Source organism: Jaculus jaculus, chromosome X (genome assembly GCF_020740685.1).
Source record: "Jaculus jaculus isolate mJacJac1 chromosome X, mJacJac1.mat.Y.cur, whole genome shotgun sequence".
Taxonomy (NCBI): Eukaryota; Metazoa; Chordata; class Mammalia; order Rodentia; family Dipodidae; genus Jaculus; species Jaculus jaculus.
Window position 1 is genome coordinate 139,311,995 of NC_059125.1, and position 14,036 is coordinate 139,326,030.

At 38.9% G+C, this 14,036-nt stretch overlaps 1 long non-coding RNA gene across 4 annotated transcripts in view; it reads left to right on the forward strand.

Annotated features, from left to right (window-relative positions):
- LOC123456723 overlaps window positions 1-14,036 on the forward strand; it is a 68,019-nt gene that overhangs the window by 11,443 nt on the left and 42,540 nt on the right. For all 4 annotated transcript variants that reach the window (XR_006634638.1, XR_006634640.1, XR_006634639.1 and 1 more), the window contains one exon: window positions 2,453-2,522. This is a non-coding gene — a long non-coding RNA (uncharacterized LOC123456723). The remainder of the gene's footprint in view (window positions 1-2,452; window positions 2,523-14,036) is intronic.

Sequence of the window (14,036 nt, forward strand, 5' to 3'; positions counted from 1 at the left end):
TTTGTGCATCCTCACATAGTGGAATGCATATATCTAGAAGACCTGTTCATATATACAAATGCACATTCACCAAATCTTATAACTACACTACATATCTAGACATATAGAGCCAGATGCACAAAGGTAAACAAGGGTAAGCTGATCTATTCTCACCTGGACTGACTCAGCTACAAAGAGGAGCAGGTGACAATGCATGGATGTCCAAGAACACATAGATTCACAGACACACAGGCACAGAAGCAGAAAAGTCCACACACCTGTACCCATATTTGATCATACAGATACGGGCACAGAAACTTGTCCCAATTCAGAAATGCATTATAGCTTTATAGACACACAGGTCCAACAATAGGTCTGCAGATATACACGAATCCCCACAGGTATGTTCCTGTACAAACACAGAGAGACACAGATGCACACAGAAGCAGGCTTGTGTATTGCTCTGTGCTCAGAGACGTAGAACCTCCTTTAAAGTGTACAATATGCCTTCAGAGGTACACATACATGCAAACATAGATGGTCATACTTGGCTATGACAGAAGCATGCGCAAACCACACTACAGCCAGAGCAATATGGAGCTATGTACCATAGGCACCTATCATCCCCAGGTATATTCAGTCTTCACATACAGAATATCATAAACATCTACACATGGACTTATTCAGAGAGCCATCTGAAGACTTTAGTTTACATTCACATGGACTCTTATTCCCACATGCTTGCATAGACACACAGACGGTCAATTAGCTGTATACATGCAGAGTGGATGAACACATGGAGAAACACTCAAAATATTTATATTTATATGCATGGTCCTGGAATGTATGTCACCAAATACAGAAAAACACATGCACAGATATGCACATCTAGCCGCCATTGAAATGACGCGCTGTGATGTTTACATGTTATCTATTGACATGAGCTACAGAACAAAATCAGCATTTTCATCTCAGAGTATCATTTACTAGCTGAGCAATGTGGAACCATTTTCTTGCTTTCTGCCCTGTATTATGGAGGTGACCTCAGTACTTACCTTTCAGAGTTCTTGCAACATTCAGTGAAATGAAAGGCTTACCCTCATGATTGGCATATTAATACATGCTGTTGCCACTGCTGTTATTTTTTACTTTGGTAGAGCCAAACTGCTTAGTTACATAGGAGTTGATTTTTACAGTCAAACTTCATGGATTTCTCATAGATATGTTGTTGCATCAGGTTTGCATTGCTGGTAGAAATCACCCAACTAAGAGCAGCTTATGGGAAAAAAGAGTTTTATTTTGGCTACAGCTGGAGGGAGAAGCTCCATGATGGCTGGAAAAATGATGGAATGAGAGAGGGTGGGCATCATGACCTGACCAACATAAGGTAGACAAACAGCAACAGGAGAGTGTGCCAAACACTGGCAAGGGGAAACTGGCTATAACACCTATAAGCCTGCTGCCAACAATACACTCCCTCCAGGAGGCATTAATTCTCAAATCTCTATCAGCTGGGCACCTACCATTCAGAACAACTAAGTTTATGGGGAACACCTGAATCAAATCATCACAGACAGCTGTATCAGCTAGCATTCTGTGTAAATTTGCTAATAAAGATTCATTCGTTAATATATTAAGGTGATTATATGATAATATATTGTTGTTTATTATATAGCTATAGAATTATGAATACTTACTATATTAGTGAACATTTGTTCACATTCAAGGTAATTTCTGTTTTAAAATTTCAGTTTATATACTGACAATTTTATACATGTATATAGTGTAGTTTGGTTATAATGCCATCCCATTACCTTATTTTCTTCCCCTTCCCCACTCATTTGCACTTCATATTTGCATATACAGGCAATGCTCATCCTCTCAACAATTTAAGTGATATCTAGATTACTTATATTTCCTCATGTGCTATAAATGATATAGGATTCTTTTTTAAATATAATGAGAACTGGCATCCATAAGGCCATTTCTCTTCTCTCTCTCTCTCTCTCTCTCTCTCTCCCTCCCTCCCTCCCTCCCTCCCTCCCTCCCTCCCCCTCTCTCTCTCTCTCTCTCTCTCTCTCTCTCTCGCCCTCTTTTTCAAGGTAAGGTCTCATTCTCTAGCCCAGGCTGACCTGGAATTCACTACGTAGTCTCAGGGTGGCCTCAAACTCACAGCAATCCACCTACCTCTGCCTCCTGAGCGCTAGGATTAAATGTGTGCACTACCACACCTGGCTCATGCTCATTTTCTTTTCTTTCTTTTTTTTTTAACTTTTAAATTTTATTTTTTAAACTGTTTGTTGGCAATATCCACACATATATACAATATGTGGTGATTATAGTCATTTGTGAAAATTTCAGACATGATAAGGGTTTGTTACTATCCCTAGCAAAAGGAAATATCCCAGACATATGGTACTTGTTGTCATTGCTGTTTTTATTGCTGTCATTAGTATTCCTTTATTTTCTCCAGATTGAGAGTGCAAAGGAATAGGAAGAGGCTTCATGCCCAGGATGTATTTGCCATCTAGTGGCCATAATGAGTAAGTACAGGATTTATGCCTTATGCTCAGCTACCGCAAATACTTAATCCACTGAACAGCTGTATGGCTGTCCCAGCAAATTAGGTACATTACATCACACTATAGTGGTATTTTCTACTCTATTGTGAAATAAAAGTAGGAATGAAATTAAACTGTTCTTTAACATTTTTCCCGCCCCCATTTTTGCTTCTGGGCTCCACTTATAATGTATTTTCTTTATTCATTTTTTTTCTTGCAGTAGTATTCACACTTCTAACTATTCACCACTTTAAATTATTTTGGAGAATTATCGGCCTCACATATATTTCATCAAGTTAACATCTGAATTTATAAGTTCACATATTTACAAAGTTATACTTTCCAGCCTGTTGTCAATACTTAGACCTTTGAATATTTTTCCCATGAACATTCAATAAAATAAAATGAAATATCATACTGACTTGATACTCATCAATATTGACATAAAAGACAACAATCCTACAATGAGTAAGGACTTCCTTTGCAGTGAGAAATTCTATCCAATTTTAATCTCATTGAAATGACCATTCCACTCAATTTTCATCACATAATTTATTCAAAATATTTTTTTATGTTTAGGGTATTTAGATTTGCCTCCATAGCATATATCTTTACAGAAAGTATACAGCTATGGAAATAAGGTTTCTTGTGACTGCAAGCCTCTGATAATATTATGATTAAATTAACATTAACAGTAAACATTTTGTCAGAAGAAAATAAAAATAATACATTTTGGTAAAAAATCTTCAAAAATAAAAATAGTCTGGAAATATATTTAAGTGAATATGAGTTTATTTTTCCGAAATCAGTTTGCCTCTGAAGAACACAATTATTTCTAATGAAGCAATCACCACCCTCCCCTTTTTTTCTGCTGTGGCATTGGGTGTTGAACTGAGGACCCCACACATTCCAGACAAGTTCTCTAACCATTGAGCAACATCCCAAGCTTTGTATTTCATTTTTTAGGTATAAGAACTCAGGTAATTTTTTTCTCACTACCTATTAGAAAATAAGTGAATGAGTGTCCAAGAGAGAGCTAAAAAAATCACATAATGACCTGTTGTTGAAAATTACATTTAGCCAGAAGTGGTGTTATGTGCCTATGACCCCAGCACTTGGAAAAGGCAGAACTAGATCATCCTGTGCTACATAGCAAGCCCTTATATCCAAACTATTTTTTTTCATTTAAATGCAATTTTTTTATTAACAACGTCCATGATTATAAACAATATCCCATGGTAATGCCCTTCCTCCCCCCACTTTCCCCTTTGAAACTCCATTCTCCATCATATCCCCTCCTCCTCTCAATCAGTCTCTATTTTATTTTGATGTCATCATCTTTTCCTCCTGTTATGATGGTCTTGTGTAAGTAGCAGGCACTATGAGGTCATGGATATCCAGGCTATTTTGTGTCTGAAATAGCACGTTGTAAGGAGTCCTACCCTTCCTTTGCCTCTTAAATTCTTTCTGCCCCCTCTTCTGCAATGGACCCTGAGCCTTGGAAGGTGTAAGAGAAATATTGCTGTGCTGAGCACTCTTGTCACTTCTTCCCAGCACCATGATGCCTTCTGAGTCATCCAAGGTCACTGCCATCTGAAAAGAGAAGATTCTCTACCAAAAGTGAGAGTAGCATTAATAAAAGGGTATGAACATTAAGAGAAGTGCTTACTGGGCAGTTCGATAAACATAGTATATACATTTAGCCACACTGCAGCAGATATTACACCCCTAGGGCTCATGACTACCCCTGTTGTAAGTTTTCAGTATCAGGGATATATTCTCTCCCATGGAGTGGGCCTCGAGTCCAATTAAGGGGCAGTTGGTTTCCAGCATGACAGAGGTGCCACTATTGCACTCGTTGGCTCATTTGGCCTGGCTGCCCAAATATTAGGCTTGCAGTGTCCCCTGTTGAGTATCTTCACTGGTGATTTCTTTCTCTTCCAGTGAACTGCATGCAAAAAGCCTTCTTCCAGCTTTCTGTCAGCTGGTCTACATGGAGGAGGTTATCAGTTCAGTTCCAGCAGGATTTCTCGGTGGTCTTGCAGCCCAAGTATGTGCAATCTTCAGAAATAGGGTCTTACTATCTGTTCCTGGTGGGAAACCAAGGGCCTCGGCAATGGCCTGTAAGGTTTTGGGGGCATCAGGGACCTTCCTGGCCAACAACTCACTGGCAGGTATCCCATCCCTACACTGAAAATTTTCCAGTAACAATCTATAGCTCCTGAGTGTTCCATTGTCCAAAAAAAAATAGGTTTCCATATGATTTATTTATATGCTCTTAGGTTTTGATAAGCCCTCCCTCCACCTTTCCTTTACTCAATCTCTTCCCATGACCTCACTTAGGCCTTTTCACCTCTATTAATCTAGTCTTCTACTTATGTATATACAATACCATCCTATTAAGTACCCCCTTCCCTTCCTTTCTCTTCTCTTCATAACTCTTTTCTAGCTTACTGGCCTTTGCTACTGAGTTTTCTTCCTAATCACATGCAAGTCCAATCATCTGAAGCTAGGATCCATATATGAGAGACAGCATGAGACATTTGACTCTCTGGGCCTGGGTTACCTCACTTGGTATAATCCTTTCCAGATCCATCCATTTTCCTGAAAATTTCATAATTTCATTTTTCTTTACCGCTGAATAGAACTCCATTGTATAAATGTACCATATCTTCACTATCCACGTATCAGTTGAGAGACATCTAGGCTGGTTCCATTTCCTAGCTGTTGTGAATAGAATGACAATAAACATGGTTGAGCAGGTATATCTAAGGTAGTGAGATGAGTCCTTAGGATATATGCCTAGGAGTGGTAGAGCTTGGTCATATGGTAGATCTATTTTTAGCTGTCTCAGGAACCTCCACACTGATTTCCCCAATGGCTGGGCCAGATTGCATTTCCACCAACAGTGTAGGATGGTTACTTTTTTATGCATCCTTGCCAGCATTTATAGTTATTTGTTTACATGGTGGTAGACAATCTGATAGGAGTGAGATGGAATCCCTGATGACTAGGGATATAGAACATTTATTTTGTATATATGATGTTTATATGCCATCTGTGTTTCTTCTTCTGAGAACTCTCTATTTAGTTCCATCTGTAGAAGGATGAAAATAGATTCTTCTCTTTCTCCATGCACAAGAATTAAGTCCAAATGTATTAAAGACCTTAATATCAGACCTGAATCTCTGAAACTTCTAGAGGAAATAATAGGGGAAACCCTTCAACATATTGGTCTTGGCACAGATTTTCTGAATATAACCCCAATTTCTCAGGCAACAAAATCACAGCTTAACCACTGGGACCTCATGAAATTGCAAAGCTTTTGTATGAATAAGGGTACAATGAATAGTGCAAAAAGACAACCTGAAAAATGTGAGAAAATTTTTGCCAGCTATACATCTAATAGAGGATTAATATCCAGGATATACAGAAAACTCAAAAATTTAATCATAAGAAATCAAACAACCCAATTAAAACATGGGCTATGGAACTAAATACTCATATTATAATTTAATTTGCAAAGGTATTGCTCATATCAAAAGAATTAGCCAAATCAGATTTACATTTAGAAGTATCTGAGTTCATTTTTTTATACCTTCTTTTTTTACTCAATGACTTTAATTAGGGCTGTGTGCATGAATCATGGGTATGAGGTTGTTTAACCGAACATGGGCAATTTAACAGCAGCTACCTCACTGAAGTAAGCATCTCTCCCCACCCCCAGCAATCATCAATTGTTTAAAGCTCCCCAGGAAGGGGAAGGGTCTTTTGTGCCCCCCACTCAGGATGGAATGCAGGTCTTGTGCAGATAGCCACAGCTTCTGTGTATGTTCATGAATGGAATGGTCATGCTATGTACTAAGGAAGAAAGCATTCCACACCACTACCCTTCCTCTGGATCTTATATTTTTTTCTGCAACGTTTTCTGAGCCATGAAGAGGGTGATATAGATTTCTCATTTAGCACCGACTACTCCATAGTCACAGCACTTTGACCACTTATGAGTTTCTGCAGTAACTGCAAAAAGAAGCTTCCCTGAGCAAAAGTGAGAGCAGCACTCCTCTGTCAGCATAAACATAAATAGTTAGGAAGAATTTCGATGGGTATAACATATCAATTTGGTAAAAACCAAACCAAACCAAACAAAACAAAACAGTAGTAGCTTCCATACTAGGGTCTTTTGTTTGTTTGTTTGTTTTTTGAGGTAGGGTCTCACTCTAGCCCAGACTGACCTGGAATTCACTATGGAGTCTCAGGGTGGCCTTGAACTCATGGCAATCCTCCTACCTCTGCCTCCCAAGTGCTGGGATTAAAGGCATGTGCCACCACACCCGGCTCATACTAGGGTCTTTTATTTACCAGCCACACACTTGTGATCAGTTTTATGAACCATATATGGTATTCTATAAAGTAGAAAGTAGGTTGGTTACCCCAACACTGTCTTATGATTTCACTAGTGTACCAGTGGGCACATCTTTCCTGGAAAATCAGAGTACACAGGATGTGTGCATAGACACATCCTGTAGTTTTTCTCTCTAGAGGCCTGCATAGCAACTCCTGTCATTTTGGAATCTAGCTAGCAGGGAAGAGGCTTCTAGTTCAGTTCCAGCTCAGTTTTTCTGTCCTACAGCTGAAACATGTGGTATCTTACGTACTAGGTTTTTACCATTTAGTTATGGTGGGCAACTAAGAGCAGTGGCAATAGGCTGTATTGTTTCGGGGGGCCTAAGGAGACTCCATGATCAACAACTCATAGTAAGGTATCCCATGCCTGGAATTGTGACTTTTCTGGGATCAGCATTATCAAACTGTGCAAGACACCCTTGTGAAAATTCTTTCAAAATATTATTTTTAAATATTTTATTCATATATTTGCAAACAGAAAGACATACACACATATATAAATACAGAGAAAAAGAGAGAGAGAGAGACAGATAGACAGACAGAGAGTATGGGAACAGCAGGGCCTCTTGCCACTGCAGATGGACCCAGGTCATCAGATTTTGCAACCTTGGGCCTTTAACCACTGAGAAATCTCTCCAGCCCCTTTAAAATTATTTTTAATAGCGTTATATAATAGGTTTCCTTGTGGCTTTTTCATAGTTGCTTATTTGGAGTTAGCCCTTCTCCCTATCCCCTTTTCTGCCATCCCTATTTAATCCTTTCCAATCTCATTATTCCCCCTCTACTTTCATCTATGTTTGTTATATTTCATAACAGGAGCCATGACAAGTTTGAACATATACAGATAATAGCACCTCCCATTTATCTGCCTCCTGGCCCACTGCAACAGCAAGATGCAGTTTATTAGTTTAAAGTACATTATGATTTCATGGGTGTGAAAATATGAAAAAATGCATCTCAGACTTGATTAAATGCACTAATTCATTTGTTAAGGCAAAGGGTTTCTTGTAGGGCAGAAAGCCAAACAGTATGTAAGGCCTGGGAATGTGAACAGCAGTGAAAATACCTTTTCTGTGCATTGTATTTAGGAAAAAAAAACCCTAAAATATAGCTCTTATTTAAAATGTCATCTTAGACCTCTTAAGTAATATCACATTATACTTCTTAATGTTTGCTGCTTTTCCTTGCACATTCTGTATTGGATTCCTGGTTCATAGGTGGGAGTGCTCAAGAACAATAGGGATAGATGGAGCCATGGCTGGAGAAAGACTACATCTCCCCAGAATAAGAACCCCTTAGCACAATCTTGTCACTGTGCCTTCACTGACTGACTGTTTTTATTCTTCACATGTGGACTGACAAAGGTAGCTTGCTTTTTTGTCATGGTTTCATTTATTTTCTTGAATAAAGGGTATAAGAGGAAATAATGAATGTTGAGCTGCTTACCTCATGCTGTTTTGCATAATATTTTAGAAGGTCGGCAAGACATATCAGTATTGTATCAGAAATATTTTATCTTCGGCATCAGTGAAATGGAAACCAGATTTGTAATCTAAGACTTGGAACACATCACCTTTTCTAATAATACTCTGCATGATATAAGAGATTTGTAGGAGGTACCAAATTTAAAAAGTTGTCCTGAATGAAATGAAAAAGGGAGCTGTCCCCACACTTAAACATGACACTAAGACTTAGGGACTTTTTTGGTAGGTATAAGATGTGTGGTGTGGTGTATACTCGTGTGTGTGCAGATGCATCCTTCACTGAAACAAGGTCTCTCCACTGAATCCAAAGCTGATCAGTAATCCCAGAAAGTCTCTTCTCTCTATTCCTTATTGGAATAGGGTTTCAGGTGTGCATGGGCACACCCGACTTTTTACTTTTCTTGTTTGGGTGCTGGAGAATCATATGTAGGACAACTAAGAATGAATAGCAGTGAATTGGGCCATCATGCTTGTGTGGAAAGCTCTTATCCACTGAGCCAGCTCCTGAATACTCAGGGATTTCTGGATGATGAACTCAATGGGACTGCAACCTAGCCTTTCACAGTTTAGACAGGTTACATGCTTGGTTTAATTCTCTGCTATCATTATTTTGAAATCATCAATATATTTTATTAATAGAGATCTGAATTTGCATATTATACTATGCCCTACAAATTATGTAGTGGATGCTATTCAAAAGGAGATACTTGTTACTGAATAATTAACTGAAATTAAAAACTTAATTTTCAGGCCGGGTGTGGTGGCGCACACCTTTAATCCCAGCACTCGGGAGGCAGAGGTAGGAGGATTGCCATGAGTTTGAGGCCACCCTGAGACTCCATAGTGAATTTCAGGTCAGCCTGGGCTAGAGCGAGACCTTACCTCAAAAAACACACAAACAAAAACAAACAAACAAACAAAAAAAACCCACTTAATTTTCAAACACTGATTTCATGCTGCCTGAACTCATAATTACTATTCATATGCTATTCTTGTTATTACTGCTATTATTACCACATATTGTTAGGAACAGTAGTTGCAGATTTGGTGAAAGGAATACTTTCATATTGAAGCCCCATTTGATTATTCTATCCCTGGGACATCTTCTATGTCTCTAGTTTTCATTTATAACATGTCAGTGGCATTATAGTTGCTCTCTTTGACCCTAAACAAGGATAATTATAAGGATCAAATTGAAATTTCCATAGAGGTACTTTGAGATCTGGTAAGGGTGATACCAGTTTAAAGTACTATTTATTCCCCTGAAGAGCATGGAGTTTGGGTGACAGTCACCTGCCTAGGGCCCTGTACTGTTCCTTGGGTTCAACAGTGAGGTTACTGCGGACCAGGTATTCTGGAAAATCCTAGGGCCAGAAAAACAGTTCCTTTGAAATCCCAAGAGCCCACTCAGGGAACATCACTATTGTAAAAAGGTTTAAGACCCAGTATCATGAAATGCAGGTAGGACTAGAAGGTTGGGAAGAAAGAGGAGGAAGTACAGCTTGGGAAGTGAGGCCCTGGGTCATAGTTACAATCACATTGTCTGAGGCAATAGGATGGGGGAGGGAATGGCCATGGGTGACAGCCACTTTACAGTGACATGGTAGTTTTTCTTATAACTATGAAGAACATTGAATTCAGAGTCACCATTACTTAAGGCAAAGAACTCCTGCTTCAGATGTGTGAGGGAGCCCAGTTTCTTGACTGTAAAGAGGAACAGATGTGCAAGGGAGATTTTGAGAAATTAAATAAATGGATTTAAGGTTTTCAAAAGACCCCCAAGGATCTTACAAACATCTGCAGGGCTTTGTAGTAAAATCGAATGGAGAGGTTAAAAATAACACTTTTAGATGGGCATGGTGGAGCACGCCTTTAATCCCAGCACCTGGGAGACAGAGGTAGGAAGATTGCCATAAATTTGAGGCCACTCTGAGAACACATAATGAATCCCAGGTCAGCCTGGGCTAGAGTAAGATCCTACCTCAAATTCCACCCCCAATATCACTTTTAATGAAGCCACCGAAATGCTAGAAAGATAATTTAATCATGATGGCAATGCTTTCTCTTGCTGATGGAGATGGCAATGAATGGCTTAGTTTATTTCCTGTTGTCCCTTCCATATTGCTGACATATTGGTGTCCTTCTCTGTTCCTCAGCTCTGTTCATGCCTCAGGAACTGGATTAATTTTACCTTACCATATCATTATATTAGTAGGGAATTCTTGATCTATTTTGTTTGAATTTTACCTAAAGTAGGATTTTCTATGTAAACTGCTTTATAATAGTGTACAAGAAATTTTGTTCATATTATATTGTAACTTATAATTATAAAACAAATATATATTTAAAATATTTCATTTATTTATTTATTTATTTGACAGAAAGAGGAAGAGAGAGAAAATGAATGGCCATGCCAGGGCCTCCAGTCACTGAAAACAAACTGCAAACACATACACCCCCTTGTGCATCTGGCTAATGAGGGACCTGGGGAATCGAACCTGGGTCCTTTGGCTTTCCAGGCAAATACCTTAACTGCTAAGCAATCCCTCCAGCCCTATATAGCAAATCTTATTAAAAGGTTTTGTGTTGGGCTGGGGAGATGGCTCAGAGGTTAAAGGTGACTGCTTACAAAGTCTCCTGCCCTAGGTTCAATTCCCCAGCCATCCACATAAAGCCATATGTGCATCCATTTGTAGCAGTGTGAGACCTGGAGAGAGAGAGAGAAAAAGAGAGAGAGAGGACACACATAAATAAATAAAAATTAATTTGAATATTTTGAAAAGCCAATAATGGCACTGTATTTATTTTAATATGTAGAGAACTTAGTTTGATTAATATAGGACACACTTGTGTGGTTTCTATTGGAGACAATAAACAAAATTTTAAGATTTATTTGAGAGAGAGAAAGAAAAAAAAAAAACCACCAGGGCCTCCAGTCACTGCAAAAGAACTGTCTATGCATGTGCTATCTTATGCACCTAGCTTATGTGGGTCCTGGGGAACTAAACCTGGTTCCTCTGTCTTTGCAGGCAAGTGCCTTAACTGCTATGCCATCTCTCCAGCCCCAATAATCAAAATTTGAAGACAAACGAATTTCCTTTTGATAAAATCAGGATAATTAATAAAATGATTTGATATTTGATAGATTTGTATATTAAATCCAAGATACAAAAAGACAGGAAAGAGATTTTTTTTTTTCTTGCATCCCACCTGGGAGACCTGAATAGACATCTTGCCTCTTTCTCCTTAGTATTTCCCCACTATTGAAACATGGGTTTCTTTTGCAAGTGAAGAATAAATGAACAATGTTAATGGGACATTGTCAGAGGATGCATTTAAACAAAAGCTATACATCCTGGCACTTGTTCATATGCATGTAGGACAAAAATTCCCACATATGCTATCTCTCCAAAATAAAAGCAGTTGGTGTGATTTTATGCTGACCACTCACTCAGTGAATATCAGGAAGAATGTTTATTTGACCTTTAGGGCAGAAGGTGATACATTGGGTGATTTAAAATCTACACTTATGTCTGGTAAGAACATAGGTGCCCAATAGTAGATTGTGTTGGTATTTTTGTGTGACACAGATAGAGGGGGAGTTGAGAGAGCTTGTGGAAATCCACACACTTGATGGCTTAAATATCAAAGCTATAATACTACCAGCTTCCACAGCCTAGGACATTTTCATCCTCTTTCTTGTACTGTAATTTTACAGTGGTGAAAAAATCCTATTTACTCAGCACAGTAATGCATTATTTTGTTGTGTTTGATGTGGGTATAGTATATGCACATATATGTGCAACCTGTCTAAACACATGAAGAGGCCAGAGGAGAGTGTTAGGTTAGGGTTAGGATTAGCTGTCCTCTTCCTTTTGCTCATCCACGTGTTTCCTTGAGAAACAGTCCAGAGTTGTTGCTTTGACCATTTTTATTTATTTTATCTTTTGGCCAACAAGCCCCAGTGAATCTCCAATCTCCAATCCCCACACCTCTCGCAGGGTCTCAGGCCTTCATGTTTGTGCAGCAGGCACTCTTAAATGCTGAGCCATCTCCCAAGCCCCAACAGCAATGCATTTTACTTGCTCAACTATACACTACCCAGTATGAGTTGGATGTGAACTTCTACACAGACTGAAAGACAACCTCCCAAGTCTATGATATCCTTGAAAAATAGTTAACTATTTGCACAGAGGAAGCAAGATTATTGCTATCAATGGGAACTGAGTAGAGTTAAATTAATGTGGGATATTTTGCACCATATTATGAAGTTCAAAAGCAAATGACATACCAAGCAGTTGGACCAATAGACCCAGTGGAGGATTGTTTATGTTAGTGACAAAGATGCCTTTTCCCATAAGACAGTAGAGCTTCATTCCCTTTTCATCTTCCTCTTGAGTTCGGAATTGATTAGTATTGTTACTTAATATAAAGAGCTGAAAATACTGAAGATTGCTAAAGGCTTTGCTTCTTGTGTGTGGTATAAAGGAAGATAGTGTTACAGGAGTAAACTTTCATGAAAAGACTCTGTTTCCTGACTAAAATGATAGAGGATGTTCAATTGCATATTTCTGTTCAAAAGGAGAGAGGCTTGTTTTGTTGTGTGAGACTACAGAGTATGAGGTTTATGGGGCATGTTTGCATCTTCTTAGCTGTTTTGCACAAAAGTTTGTGTGCTAGGTTTAGGCAATAACAAGGGCTATTGGTTGTAAACTGATAGCAAACAGTCTGGACTCTGGTTTCGATAAGAGACATCCAGTTACCTAGCAACATGGCTTGGGGAGGACAAGTGATCGCCTAGAGCAAGAACTGAGAACTAGTTGGATTGGGGAAAACTCTGCAGATACTTGTACATGGCTTTCTCAAATCTAGTTGAGGTTGGCACAGGAGAGCTTTTTCTATTTATAATTGAATCTAAGTTTTATTTGAGGGAGAGAAAAAAAAGCACACCAGGGCCTTAAACCACTGTAAACAAACTCTCCATGTGCATGCATCACCTTGTGCATCTGGCTTACATGGGTCCTGGGGAATCAAATCTGGGTCCGTGGCTTTGCAGACAAGTGCATGAGCCACTAAACCATCTCTCCATCCAGAGAACTTTTTCTAGCTACTTGCATCACTCACTGAAAGCACTACTACATTCCCAGAAAAATAATAGTTACCACACTTGTAATCTTAGAACCCTGGAGATGGGCACAGGAGGATCAGATGTTCATGGTCATCCTCAGCTGAATAGTAAGCTTAAGGACAACTTGGCATACATTGGACCCTGTCTTAAAAACAACAAGAGAAGCCAGGCATGGTGGCACATGACTTTAATCCCAGCACTTGGGAGGCAGAGGTAGACGGATCACTGTGAGTTCTAGGCCACCCTGAAACTACATAGTGAATTCCATGTCAGCCTGGGCTAAAATGAGAGCCTACCTAGAAAAACAAACAAACGACAACAACAAAAACTAGAAAGAGTTACTAACTTGTGAGTAAAGAAAGGTTGTAAACTAAGCAATGGCCTCATTTAAGAATGCTGGAAGTTTTCCAGTACTTCCTTTAGGGTGCCTATTGATAATAAAGATAAGAGAAAGATGAGTTGAGTATTACTTATTTG